The sequence below is a fragment of the Tyto alba genome, unplaced genomic scaffold, assembly GCF_018691265.1.
Source record: "Tyto alba isolate M040663 unplaced genomic scaffold, T.alba_DEE_v4.0 Super-Scaffold_39, whole genome shotgun sequence".
NCBI classification, from domain to species: Eukaryota; Metazoa; Chordata; class Aves; order Strigiformes; family Tytonidae; genus Tyto; species Tyto alba.
The window spans coordinates 14,451,495-14,460,876 of record NW_024881314.1 but is presented as its reverse complement, the minus strand read 5'-3'; the positions used below and the strand labels follow the sequence as shown (position 1 = coordinate 14,460,876).

Below are 9,382 nucleotides of genomic sequence, written 5' to 3'. Positions count from 1 at the left end.
TGTCAACAAACTTGCCTTGGTTTTCAACCATGTCACACCATTTGACACCAGCAGACTCTTGCATGTGTTTGGAGCAGATAAAAAGTTTCACCTCTGTGCCCTGCTGTATTAACTGCATTAATTAACTTAATCTGTAAACAAAGATGCTCGTAGGTGATCTCTAAACAGTCCAGCAGAGAATATGCATTAAGTGAAACAATGGTTACATAAATGTGTGTTTTGAAGGCCTAAACACTTACAGATATTTGCATAAAAACCTATGCAAATCCTACCCTGCAGAGAGTCACCTGCTCTGCTCCTTTTTATGTCCAAAACCAAAAGTAAAGATGAAGGGGAAAATGTCAGTCTTTATTGCGTGTATTTTTCTTGTGCTTCTTTCCACTAGATGGGCATTTTCATTTGGAAAAAAAAGTAACTTAATAAACCAGAGATTTGAGACTGGAATAGTGAGTTTCATCTAATTACCTCCAGGTGCCTGTGAGAACTTGTTTTCCCAAGGCTCCCTCTATAGTCAGTGGAGACAAGAGGAAGCACTAGAGGCTGGGTCCTCCCAACCTATAACTGGCATGCGAAAGAAAGGTTACAAATCTCTTCCAGATACTTTTCTTTTGCTCTGCATTTAAGTCAGGACATCTGATAGTAACATCAGTGAGCAACTGCTTGGAAACAACAGCATTTCAGTGCAGGCGGATGTCAGACAAGACTGTGTGACAGACTTTGTGGAACCATAATAAATTTCAGTCACTGTTGAGAGCACTAAAGAAGACGAGTGATACCTGGTCCCTACTCCACCCCCTCCCCCTTTGCTGAGGAAACAGAGAGCAAGAAGCTGTGGAAGAAAGCATGGAATTACAAAAGAGATACTTGATATTACTTATTTTGGAATCAAGAGATTCTCAGGGATTCCTAGTCCAAAAAGGCAAGTGTTGAAAAGTAGAAAGCGTAGCTTTCAGCATACAGATTTGATGTGGTTTGATTTGATGGTCTAGCATTCGTGCAATAGAAGAAATAAGTCTGGCACGTAGGTGTGAGAGAGGTCTGCAACAGGTCTGAGTGAATTTGGTATTTCTCATGAATAGGGTGAAACAGCTAACAGCCTCTTGAAAACCTTCTGTTCTGGAGAAAGGATCTTTTGTGAGTGTTTGAAAAAGGCAGAAAGAAGCCAACAGATTCTCTGAGGACTAAATGAAATGTAAAACATACAAATCAGGGTGTGAGAAATGCTCGAAGGACTCTCTCTGCCTGTATTATAGAGGAAGACTGCTAGAAAGGAAAGAAGCAGAAAAGGAAGGATAGAACTTTTCACCCAGACTGTGACATTACCACACATGTTGTTGCTGTGCTTCAGTCTCAGCAGGATGAACTGAAATTCCACATGGGACCAGAAAATGAAACTGCGGTTACTGAGTTCACCCTAGAGGGTTTCTCGGGGCTTGATCGACGACTACAGCTATTTCTCTCTCTGGTCCTTCTGCTCATCTACCTGACAACAGCGATGGGGAACGCAACCATCATTTTCCTCATGTGTGTGGATCACCACCTGCAAACCCCCATGTACTTTTTCATCAGCAATCTGTCCTTCCTGGAAATCTGGTTTACATCTGCCACAAGCATCAAATTGTTTCTGATCCTGGGTTCTGGTAGGAGAACCATCTCTCTAAGCAGCTGCTTTGCCCAATCCTATTTCTATTTTGCCCTGGGCTGTACAGAATTTGTTCTACTTGTTGTTATGTCCTTTGACCGCTATGTTGCTATCTGCCAGCCTTTGCGTTACGCTGCCATCATGAAGCCTCAGCTCTGCATCCAGCTGGTTGTTGCTGCTTGGGTCATAGGCATCACGCTCCTGAGTTACCGTCTGGTCCTTCTCTACCAGCTGTATTTCTGTGGCTCCAATAAGATCTACCATTTTTTTTTTTTGTGACAATTCTCCCTTATTCAGACTGTCCTGCTCTGACACCAGCCTGCTTTGGAAAATAGACTCTGGTTTAGTATCATTTGCCATACTGACTTCCTTATGCTTAACTCTGGCATTTTACATGGACATTCTCCTCTGTATTCTACACCTTCCAGCATCACTGGGGAGGAAAAAGCTTTTACTACGTGTTCTTCCATCTCACCTCCTTGGCTATTGCATATGGGAGCTGCATTGCTCTCTATGTGCATCATTCGGAAGATGCTTCCTTGGAGACAAACAGAACTGTAGCTTTGCTGAACACTGTCCTGTACCCATTCTTAAATCCCTTCATCTACAGTCTGAGAAACAAGACTATGATAGCGGCCCTGAGTGAAGCCATTGGCTGTGCAACACTGCAGATTTTCCCCTAATCATGATGCATTTCTGGACAGCAATTCCAACTATCTGCTATCATATATTAAGTAATACCAGTGCAGACGTATGCCACCTCCAAAGACAGATGCCTCAGGAGATTTCTGTTCTTCTTGGGTTGTGTGAGGTTAAGTGATAAGAAGCTCGTCTGCACACACCAAGGAAGCACTAACCATGGCAGGAGGAGTAACTCAGTGAATATCCTGGCCCAGCTGCTCCCAGGCCCATCACAGCACAGCCAGCAGCTCATCAGGAACCCATCTCCACAACCCAAGCAGAGCACAGAGGCACAGCGGCAGGTGGGAACCCAATCTACAAGCTCCTGAGCAATGACCATCTTGTCCCAGCTCCTTACAGAGCTGCCCTGGGAGAGCCATAAGCCTTGTTGTCCAGGTGTAGACCCATCAAGGTGAGCCACTGAGAGCAGCTCTCTGGATCACCATTTGGACTAAGGGGATTGTTGCCTAGGGGTGGAGGATACATTATGGGATGCAGGGAAAGAGCATTTTTGGACTGCACAGGACCTATTATGAGCTTTTTAGTGGAGGACCCCAACCAGTGCAGTCCATCCTATCTTCTCATTAAACTTAATTTCTAACTATTTCCTGTGTGAGGAAATCTCTCTTCTGTGTGAATGTGTGAACATGGGAGTGTGAGTGCAGCAACTGGAATAGAACCAGGGTGTCAGACATCCCATATGTCATTAGTGCCACTGACTGAGCGGCTGGAGTGAGTGAAGTTAAAAGTCTATGTGTGTGGGGGTGGTCTGTACCTTCATCTGGAAAAGGGTGCTGCTTTGGGGGCTTGTATGTCCAGATGCCTGCTACTGGGGAGGCTGGTATCCAGGGGCAGCTACTGAGGACACTGAGTGTCTGAGCCCAGCTGCTGCAGGGATCCACCGTCTACAGGTATACATATAAACCAGAGTCGAATCAAATCAAATAGAATAGTTCAGCTGGAAGAGACCTGAAATGATCATCTAGTCCAAATAGCTGACCACTTCAGGTCTGACCAAAAGATAAATCATGTTATTAAGGGCATTGTCCAAATGCCTCTAAAACACGGATGGTATTGGGGTGTCGATCACATCTCTAGGAAGCCTGTTCCAGTGCTTGAGCACTCCTTTGGTAAAGTAGTGCTTCCTAACGTCAAGTTGATAGCTCCCCTGACGCCCCAAGGTTTTTACAGTCAAGCAGTGTCTGTAGGGATTTTATGTCGAGGATTTTTCATCCAATATTTTTATGTTGAGGATTTTTTGTGCAAGGTTCTTAAGTTGGAATTTTTCTGTCAAGGATTTTTCATTGGATGTTTTTATGTTGAGTATTTTATGTTAGGAATTTATGTTGAGGTGTTATCTTCCGAGATTTTTATGTCGAGGTTTTTATGTCAGGATTTTTTGTCATCGAGTTTTCAGCCTTTGTTTATAGTCGAGTATTTTTCATCTCAGATTTTTATGTTGAGGTTTTTACATCAGGATTTTATGTCGAAGATATATTGTCCGATGTTTTTATGTTGGTATTTTATGTTGAAGATTCTTTGTCTGAGGGTTTTATATCAAGGATTTTTCGCCCAATGTTTTTATATCATTGATTTACGTCAGGATTTTACGTCGAGGATTTTTGGTCTGAGGTTCTTATGTCCAGATTGTTATACTGAGGATTTTTCGTCTGAACTTTTTATGGAGTGGATATATGTGGGGATATTATTTCAAGAATTTTTCAAGAATTTTTCACTTGAGGACATTATATTGGGATTTCTGTGTTGAGGATTTTTTGTTCGATTTTTTATGTATGGAGTATTATCTTGAGGTTTTTTTGTCTGATGTTTATATGTTGAGTATTTTTTGTCCATGGTTTATATGTCAATGATTAAATGTTGGTATTTTGTGTCAAGGATTTCTCATCCAAGCTTTTTATGTCATGTATTTTATATTGGGTTTTGTGTTGAGGAATATTTGTCTGAGGTTTTTATGTTGAGGATTTTTCATCTGTAGTTCTTATGTCGGGATTTTTATGTCGAGGGGTTTTTTTTCAAGGTTTTTATATTGGGCCTTTTATGTGAAGAATTTTTCATCGGAGGTTTTAACATCAAGGATTTTATGTCTGGATTTTATGTCAAGGATGACTTGTCTGAAGCTTTTATATTGAAGTATTCATGTTGGGACATTAAGTGAAGAATTTTTTTATGTCCGGATTTTATGTTGAGGATTTTTTGTCCGAGGATTTTATGTCTATGATTTAATACTGAGTATTTTTCGTCCTAGGTTTTCATGTTGGGGTTTTTATGTCGAAGAATTTTCGTCTGAGGTTATTATGTCAAGGATTTTATGTCGGGATTTTTGTCAAGGATTATTTGTCCAGGGTTTTTTATGTAGGGATTTTTATGTCAAGTATTTTCCATCCGAGGATTTTATGTTGATGATTTTAAATCAAGATATTATGTCGAGGATTTTTCGTCCAAGTTTTTTATGTTGAGGATTTTATGTCAGGATTTTATGTCAAGGGTTTTTCATTCGAGATTTTTATGTCGAGGATTTCATGTTGGTATTTTCTGTAGAGGATTTTTTATCCAAGGATTGATGTTGGGGATTTTATGTTGGTATTTTATATGGAGGGTTTTCCCTCCATTGTTTTTGTTGAGGATTTTATATCGGGATTTTATATCAAGGTTTTTTTCATCTGAGATTATTATGCCGAGTATTTTTCTTCCAAGATATTTATGTAGAGGATTTTATGTCAAGCATTTTTCCTCTTAAGTTTTTATGTCATGGATTTATGTTGAGATTTTATGTCGAGGATTTTTTGTCGGAGATGATTATGTCAAGGATTTTTCTTTTTCTTTTTTTTTTTTTTTATTATTTATGTCGAGGATTTTTCAATTTTTTTTATGTCAAGAATTTTATTTTTGGATTTTATTTTGAGGATTTTTTGTCAGAAGTTTTTATGTTGAGGATTTCCTGTCATGATGTTATGCTGAGGATTTTTTGTCTGAGGTTTTTATATCAATGATTTTTATGTCAAGTATTTTTATGTTGAGGATTTAATGTCTAGGGTTTTTCATCCAAGGTCTTTATGTCCAGGATTTTTCTTCAGAGCTTTTTATGATGAGAATTTTATGTTGATGTTTTATGTTGAGGAGTTTTCATCCCAGGATTTTTGTCTGGATTTTTACATTGAGGATTTTTCATCTGACATTTTTATGTCAAGGATTTTATGTCATTATATTATGTTGATGACTTTTCTTCCCAGATTTTATGTCGAGGCTTTCTTGTCCGATGTTTTTATGTTGAGGATTTTATGTTGGGATTTTATGTTGAAGATTTTTTTGTCTGAAATTTATGTCGAGGAATTATTGTCTGAGGTTTTTATGACAAGGATTTAACGTTGAGGATTTTTCTTCCAATGTTTTTATGTCGAGGATTTTTATGTTGGGAATTTATGTCAAGGATTTTTCATCCAAGGTTTTTATGTCTACCATTTAATGCTGAGGATTTTTAGTCCTTGTTTTCATGTTGGGATTTTTATGTCGAAGAGGATTTTATGTCGAGAATTTTATGTCCGTATATTATGTCAAGGATTGGTCACCCGAGGTTTTAATGTCAGGATATTTTTGTTGAGGATTTTTTGTCCAAAGTTTTTTTGACAAGGATTGTACTTTGGAATTCTATTCAGAGTACATTTTGTCCACCATTTTTGTGTCGAAGATTTTATGTTCGTATATTATTCCAAGTATTTTTTGTCCTTGGATTTTTATGTCAAGGATTTTTCATCTGAGATTTTTATGTCAAGGATTTTGTGATAGTATTTTATGTTGAGCATTTTTCGTACAAGGACTTATATCAAGGATTTTATGTCGGTATTTTATGTAGAGGATTTTACATCCGTTGTTTTTATGTTGAGGATTTTATGTCATGATTTTATATTAAGGTTTTTTCATCAGAGATTTTTATGTCAAGGATTTTTCCTCTGAGATGTTTATGTAGTGTAATTTATGTCAGTATTTTATGTCAAGGATTTTTCATCTGAGGTTTTTATGCCGTGGATTTATGTTGGGATCTTATGTCAAGTATTTTTTGTCTGATGTTTTTATATCAAGGATTTTGTGTCAGTATTTTATGTTGAGGATTTTTCATTCATTGTTTTTATGTCGAGGATTTTATGTTGGAATTTTATGTTGATGAATTTGGTCTGAAGTTTTTGTATTGAGGATTTCATGTCATGATATTATGCCGAAGATTTTTTTATCTGAAGTTTTTACAATGAGGATTTTTATGTCGAGAATTTTTATGTCAAGGATTCAATGTCTAGGGTTTTTCGTCTGAGGTTTTTATGTCAAGTGATTTATGTCAGAATTTTATGGCAAGGATTTTTCATCTGAGGTTATTTCATCGAGTATTTTTCTTCTGAGTTTTTTATGTAGAGGATGTAATGCTGATGATTTTTCATCTGAGGTTTGTATGTTGTGGATTTTTTGTCCGAGATTTTTATCTCAATGATTTTATATCAGGATTTTATGTCAAGGATTTTTCCTCTGTTCTTTTTATGTCAAAGATTTCATGTCAGGATATTATGTTAAGCATTGAAACAGGGACCCCTCAGAGAGTCGGACGAGTAATGACAATCACACCGATGCGGCTACATGTCGTTCCATCTTTATTGCCCCAATCACTTGGTTATATACTTTGCACAGCAAGCACCCGCTGTTCACGTGCCCCACACCCCTTGATTATTGGTCATAAGCAACTTATCACCCACCCAAAGGGAAACTGTGATAGGCAAGCATCTTGCTGTTTGCTGCATATTTGTGCTTAGCTTAGCCAGATACATAGCTGGGAAACTTCCTCGTTTATCTTTACTCAACAGATAAAGTTCCTCAAAAAACAGCCCTTCAGAGTCATTTTCATAACACAGCCATTGTTAGCAGTCTGATCTCAGGCCTGGATTGTCCAAACCTTGCAACAAAATATCCTGATCATTCTCTGTCAGAAATGCTTCTACAAAGGATTTTTTGTCTGAGGTTTTTATGTCAAGGACTTAATGTTGGGATTCTATATCGAGGAATTTTTCTTCCAAGTTTTTTATGTTGAGGATTGAATGTCAAGGATTGTTTGTCTGAGGGTTTTATGACAAGGATTTTTTATCCGAGGTTTTATGTTGGGGTTTTATGTCGAGGATTTCATGTCGGTATTTTATGGCAAGGAATATTCATCTGGGGACTTATGTCAGGATTTAATGTCAAGAATTTTTCTTCCAATGTTTTTTTGTTAATAATTTTGTCAGGATTTTATATCAAGGATTTTTCATCTGAGATATTTATGTAGGGATTTTTATTTTGAAGAGTTTTCATCCAAGATTTTTATGTCACGTTTTTTAATGTCGGAATTTAATGTCAAGTATTTTACATCCTAGTTTTTTATGTTGAGGATTTCTTGTTCGATGTTTTTATGTTGAGGATTTTATGTCAGTATTTTATGTTGAGGATATTTCCTCCAATGTTTTTGTGTCAAGGATTTTTCATCTGAGGGGTTTATGTCATGGATTTAATTTTGGGATTTTATGTCATGGAATTTTCATCCTAGTTTTACATGTTGAGATTTTTATGTCAACGAATTTTTGTCCGAGGTTTTTTTGTCAGGGATTATATGTTGGAATTTTATGTCAAGTATATTTTGTCTAATTTTTTTGTGTGGAGGATTTTCTGCTGGTATTCTATTTTGAGTACTTTTTGTCCTTGCATTTTATGTCAGTATTTTTATGTTGGGGATTATTCATCCGAGGATTTTATGTCAAGGAATTTCTGTCAAGATTTTATATTGGGTTTTCTTGTTGAGGATTTTTGTTACAAATTTTTATATGTTGAGGACTTTATGCCAGGATTACTTGTCGTCCAATATTTTTATGTTGAGGATTTTTCATGCAAGGTTTATAAGTCAGAATTTTTAAGTCAAGGATTTTTCTTCTGATGTTTTTATGTCGGGAATTTATGTCATCGAATTTTCAGCCTTGTTTTGTATGTCGAGGATTTTTCGTTCAAGATTTTTATGTTGAGGTTTTTACATCAGGATTTTATGTCGAGGATATGTTCTCCGATGTTTTTGTGTCAAGGATTTTATGTCAGAATTTCATGTCAAGGAGTTTATATCAAGGATTTTTCGTCTGAACTTTTCACATCTAGTGTTTTTTGTCTGAAGCTTTTATGTCAACAGTTTTTTGTTTGAGGTTTTTATGTCAAGGATATTTTGTCCGAGTTTTTTTATCACAGTTTTTTTCATCAAGGTTTTTCTGTAAAGTATTTTCCTCCAAGTTGTTTATGTCAACAATTTTTCATCTGAGGTTTTTATGTCTAGGTTTCTATATTGAGGATTTATTGTCCAAGGTTTTTATGTCAAGGACTTTATGTAGCAATATTATGTCAAGGATTTTTCGTCTGAGGTTTTTATTGTTAAGATATTCCATCTGAGGTCTTTATGTTGAAGATTTTTTTGCCCAAGGTTTTTATGTCTGGGATTTTTCATTCGAGGATTTTATGTCGAGGTTTTTCATCCAAGATTTTTAAGTTGAGGATTTTTTCCTGAGCTTTTTACATTGAAGTTTTTCCATCTGAGCTTTATTGTCGGGGATTTTTCTTCCCCGGTCTTTATGTCGAGGATTTTTCATCCAGTCTTTTTATGTCGAGGATTTTTCATCTGAGACTTTTATGCCGGTATTCTTATGTAGAGGAATTTTCTTCTTATGTTTTTATGTCAAGGATTTTATGTTGTGATTTTATGTAGAGGATTTTTTATCTGAGGTTTTTATTTAGAGGTTTGTATGTCAGGGTATTATGTTGAGGCTTTTTCATTCATGGTTTTTATGTCAGGATTTTTATGTAGAGGATATTCCATCCCAGGTTTTTATATCAATCATATTTGATCCGAGGTTTTTGTGTCAAGGATTTTTCACCAAGTATTTTCATCGGCGTTTTTCATAAAAAAAAAAAAAAATGTTGAGGGTTTTTCAACGCATTTTTTTCATTCAGTTTTTTATATCGAGGTTTTTTCATCTGAGGTTTTTCTTC

At 36.5% G+C, this 9,382-nt stretch overlaps 1 pseudogene; it reads left to right on the top strand.

Moving 5' to 3' along the window:
• The first annotated feature begins 1,375 nt into the window (after positions 1 to 1,375).
• LOC122154395 lies at positions 1,376 to 2,325 on the top strand (annotated as a pseudogene).
• The last annotated feature ends 7,057 nt before the right edge of the window (positions 2,326 to 9,382 follow it).